We start from the raw sequence: 5,908 nt of genomic DNA on the forward strand, positions 1-5,908 counted from the left end.
AAGGCAACAAGTTGAAGAACCCTCTTTGGTGATCTTAACTTATAACAAGAAGACTCCAAAGTGGCTAACCAAAGTTTGGCAAACTCCCACCCCAAGGAGAGAGTCCCCTGAAGATAAACTCAATACAAAGCATATCAGGAGGAAACAAGCCTAAAGACATCCCAGTGCAAGACTTCTAGTATATTTAAATAAGGAACTGGAGGAGAATGAAGACATGGAAGCAGAAGCTTTAAACGAGGAGGAAAAGGAAAATATAGAAAGGCTCTTAGAGGAACTGATATAGGTATTTGACTTCAAAAATGAAGACAATTGCAGTATTTCATAGAAAGAAGAACTTTTGCAGCAAGTACTACAGTTGGGAGGAGATAATTATATTTTTAAAGATCTTAGAAGGGACCTATTATATTTTGAAGAAGAAAATAAGCCAAAAAAAGACATTGTTGACATGGCAGCCAGAAGGTTATGTGAGGTTGAGGATAGAGTTACCTTGGAACACCAAATCATAATAGAACAGATACTACAAGAGCTAGGTAATGAAGAAAAGGAGGTCAAGAAGAATAATCAGTCTAAGACAGTAAAAAGTGCACAAGAGAATCTGGAACAGTTGGGCATAATAATGAATCAGGAAGGGGTTAAATCCCCTAATTTTGGCAGGATAAAATCTAGAAGGGAAGAAAATCACTCAAGGAACTCAAAGAAGTGGATGGTCAGGATCAAGAGCAGCAAAAAATCAGCCAGTTTTTTAACATAAGGAAGGGGAAGATCCTTCCTAAGGAACCATGAAGATCACCACATGGAACGCTAGGGGCTTAAATGCCCCTAGCCAAAAAAGATTACTAAAAAAATATATAAAATTATTTGAATCTAAAATTATTTTATTACAGGAAACTAAACTAAATAAGACAGAAGGAATTAAATTAGGGAAGAAGCTAGGCAATTGGAGTATTACTATGCAAGAATCTATAGGTGCATCTGGGGGTTTTGGTGTCATTTGAAATATTAGGAAAGTAACCTTAGATATATTAAGATCAAACAATAATTGGATCAGTGGTACAGTCAAAAGCTTGAAATATAACCTCAAGTTTATTCTAATTAACATTTATGGCTCATCCAGCAATCTAGAGAAAAAATCAATCTGGGAAGAAATCAATCAATTCATAAAAGATCATCAAAATAGTCTAATATTACTAGAAGGAGATTTCAATACTATTTTAAACTAGAATGAAAAAATAGAGGGATCTCAATAGATCCCTCAATCTTCTAAAGATTTTTTTAAATGGTTTGATTTTCATAATCTGATTGATATCCTACTTAATAATGGAAATTTTACGTGGAACAACAAACAAAAGGATTTTGTGTATATAGCTGAAAAATTAGATAGGTTTTTTATTAAAGGAGATTTAGATGTAAATAATTTAAATATTCAATGTTCGATTCTACTGATTTTTGGTGCTGACCATTTCCCAATCAGAATTGAACTTTTTGAGCCTCATAAACCTGTTAGGAATTCATTTAAATGCAAAAAAAATGTGGTTTTAGATTCTAGTTTTCTAGATAATATCAAAGAGTGGTGATCACAAGGTAATTTTGAAGGACCTAGAATGTTTATTTTTATGTCCAAAATGAAGATGCTCAAAGAAAAGATTCTTAGATGGAACAAAGAACACTTCAACAACATTTTTAAAGAAAAAATGGATATCGATGATAGATAAAAGGAATTAAATCTAGAAATTATTAAGAATGGTATGAATAATGATAGCTATCTTTTAGAAAAAGAATTTCTCACTAAACGAGAGGATATACTATCCAAAGAAGAAATTTTTTGGAGACAAAAGTCACGAGAAAGGTGCATGGCTAGAGGAGGGAGATCGGAACACTAATTTTTTTTCATAACTCTACCCTCTATAACAGAGCTAAAAGTAAAATATCGAGTATTAGAAATCATTTGGGTATCTCAACTGATAAATCAAACTAAATTGCAGAGATTTTTGTGGATCATTTTCAAAAAACATTAAATAAATTTTAAGGGTCAAACAGAGAAGCTCAAGCTAACTTGCTTGAAGTAATCCCTAAACTAGTCACAGTGGAGGACAATAAAGCATTAAATAAACCCATAATGTTAGAAGAAATCAGAACGGTGGTTTTCAACATGAATCTAGATAAATCACAAGGTTCAAATGGATTTTAGGCATTTTTCTATCAAAGATGTTGGGACATTATTGGTATAGATCTTTGGGAAGCAATTGAAGCATCTAGGAAGGGTGGATCTTTGTTATCCGAAATTAATTATTTCGTTCTCACTTTGATTCCCAAAAATCTAGAGCCTAAGAGTCCAAGAGACTTTAGGCCCATCGCACTGTGTAATACCATTTATAAAATATTTCAAAGATATTAGCAAATAGACTTAAATTAACCCTCCTAAAGATTATCTTTGAGGAACAAATAGGTTTTGTACCGGGCAGATCTATTCTAGATGGCATTCTTACTATTCAAGAAACTATTCACTCGGCCCAAAAGAATAAAGAGGCATGTATGTTCATGAAGCTTTACATCCAAAAAGCCTATGATATGGTGGACTGGCGGTTCCTTTGCAAAACCCTAAAAGCTTTTGGTTTCTCCCACCAATAGATTTACTTTATTTTCAAATATATCTCCTCTACCAAAATTTCTATCCTTCTTAATGGGTCCTCTAAGGATTTTTTTGAAATTTTGAGGGGCATAAGGCAAGGAGATCCGTTATCCTCATTCATGTATATAGTTATGGTCGAAGCCTTCGGGAGATCTCTTACTAAGGCTTATAACAAAAAAAAATTAAAGGTATCATCGTCACCAGAAATATCCTTAATATAACTCACCGACAACATGCAAATGACACTATTTTGCTAGGTGAAAGTACAATGAAAGAGGTGATTGCATTAAAATCCATCATAGAGCAATACATGAGTGCATCTAGCCAGAAAGTGAACGAATCAAAATTAGAGATATATTTTATTAATATGGATTCTAAGGTGGAAAACTAGATCTATCATATTATGGGATACAACAAAGGTTCATTCCCATGTAAGTATCTTGGCATTGAGTTAGAGAAGGGTGTGAAGTCCAGTAAGGTTTGGTATAATATATTGGAGAAATTGGAAGCAAGGATTGGTTGCTGGAAAGATAAATGGCTCACAAAAGTAGGAAAGAGTATCAAGATAAGCTCGATTTTATCGGCCATCCCAACGTACCCACTCTCCTACCTCCCTCTCCCCAAGTATCTCCATCATAAGTTAGAGTCAAAACTTAGAAATTTCCTTTGGATTGTGAGGAATCCAAAAAATTGGTCCTCATAAAATGGGATAATATTTGCAAACCCAAGGAATGTGGAGGATTAGGTATTAAGAACCTACAATGGCAAAATGAAGCGTTGGGGGCTAAATTAACATGGTGTCTCTACATGGAAAGAGGACATAAATGGGCCAAGATTATGTATAATAAGTATCTGAATGCAGAAGATCCTACTTCAATTTTTTAGAATGAAGACCCTTCCTAAAGGATCAAAAAGTTGGAATTTCATGGTTAAGTGTCGCCACCTCATTGGCAAATACCTAACCTAGGATGTTGGTAAGGGTGATGAAGCCCTTTTTTGGGAAGACTCTTGGGATGGGCAACCTCTGATAGATAGCAATCTAATATCGGGAAATCTTAAAGAAAATCTAATTAGTTTGTGGGGTAGAAAAGTGAGTGATTATAAAACAAAGATCACTATGGAAGAATATTCTAGATGGATTTGGAAACCTCTGAAAGATATAGAGATGGATCCAGCTACTATTAAGGCATATGAAAAGATCATACAAGATAGGAAAGTTAAGCAGCTTGAGAGGAATGACAAGCTCATCTAGGTGACATCAAATGATGGTAAGTATAGTGTGAAAAATGGATATAAAGCACTGATAAACTCAAAGAGATGGGAGGAAGTGGAAATCCCACTTAAACTTTGTTGGGATCCTGCTTGTTTGCCGAAGGCAGGATTTTTCTTATGGCTAGCATTTCAAAATACGATTTTGATGGCAGACAGACTCGGTAAACTAGGTATTGAAGGCCCTTCAAGGTGTGTTCTTTGTAAGCACGACAGTGAGAATATTCACCATCAACTATATAGCTGCCCATACTCTCGAGTTTGTTGGGACTGGCTTAGTTAGAGGTTAGGTTGGTACTCTCTGTTACCTAAATAATTAACTAATTTTCTCAAAGGTTGGCCCACCAACCTATGCAAGGGCATCTATAGTAAATTATGGAGCATTTTTCCCTCCATCCTTGTGTGGGAAGTCTAGGAAAAAAGGAGTAGAAGAAGTTTTTGCGATATAGAGTTGAAATCAGAAGAGCTAGTCCAAAAATAGAAGCTAGCATAGTTGAAACAAATAACTCCCATCTTAGGAAAATTAGAATAGAAGAAGGTTCCTTTTCTATCTAGGATGACCAAATCAAAAAGGTATGGCCTAATTTGATAAATCCTCCATTCATTTATGTTAAGAAAAGCAAAGAGGCAAGAAAAAGGTGCAAATGGACCCCCCCCTCCGAAGGGATGGGCAAAGCTTAACTTTGATGCAACAACTAGAGGTAATCCAAGGACAGCTAGAGTTGGATGCATCATCAATGATGACATAGGTCAGTGGATTGCTAAAAAAAGCAATGTCCATTAGCCCTACTTCTAATAACCTGGCAGAGCTCGAAGCACTAGAAGAAGGGTTGAAGCTATGTCATCATTTAGGACTATCAAAAATATTCATTGAAGGTGATTCTCAAATAGTTTTAAATGCAATAAGGAATAGAGTTACTCCAAATTGGGTCCTTAATTCCAAGTTAGAAGAAGTTATTTATTTGATAGATAGGTTTTAGGATATCAGGATCTACCATATATATCAAGAAGGTAACCAGAAGGCAAACCTTTTGGCTAACAAAGGTGTTGATGGTGTCAACTTCTTGGAAATCAGAGATGGGTGATGAACTTTAAGTTTTCTTTCACTGTTAGCTTTAAGTTTCTTCAATATGATAGATGCATCCAGTATTTTGATATAGATTTTGCCTAGGATAGCTAGATTAGGCAAACCATATATAAGGATAGGTTATATTGGAATTTTAGCAATTTATAGTATTTCCTACTTTATAAACTTCATGTGGGTTACATAGCAGTTAGGTTATTAAGAGTTGGTATTTTAAAGACACTGTGGGATTTAAATGAACCCTCAGGGCGCTTTCAATAGGTCACCGGCTATGTAGCAATAGATTATTGTTGAAAATCTAATTGAAAAGCTCATTGTTGAAGATCAAAGAGGGAGATTGTTGGAAAGAAGGAAGAGAATGTTTTCAATCATTATTTTGTCATTGATTTTAAACCTGCTAGTTGAAGGAATGACATTTTCTTATATGATCCAAGTACTATCACTTAGTTGATTAATGAAGAGGATTTGATCAAGATGTGACAAGAGAACCTAAGGGAAAGGTTGAGTCATGATGTTGTAATGAAGTGCAAGGATTAGTTAAAACAATAGTTAAATGATGTATTGATAACGTACTCAAGCATACAGAGGTTGGTCACACTTAGAAACATTGGTGGAAGAAGTTGTAACAAGGTTGATTGCAAAGCTTAAACTAAGATCATTAGTGGATGTCAATAAAGTTAGTTAAAGCAGAGAAAATTCTCAGTTGGAGCCGAGTAACAGGAAATTCTAGTGTGTGCTGAGTGATCTTCAGGTGCTGAGCATCAGGAAAAACATAGTGAGTGCCGAGTAATACAATATGTGTCGAGCACCAGCATTTGAATAGTGCCAAGCTGCTGCATTATTTCAAGTGATGAAGATTCGCCAAATCTGAGCTAACATAGTGGTTACATTGAATTTTTTGAATGAAATAGAAGATAAGGATGATG

The sequence above is a fragment of the Cupressus sempervirens genome, chromosome 2, assembly GCF_028749045.1.
Source record: "Cupressus sempervirens isolate cs-2001-9-10 chromosome 2, ASM2874904v1, whole genome shotgun sequence".
In the NCBI taxonomy this organism is placed as follows: Eukaryota; Viridiplantae; Streptophyta; class Pinopsida; order Cupressales; family Cupressaceae; genus Cupressus; species Cupressus sempervirens.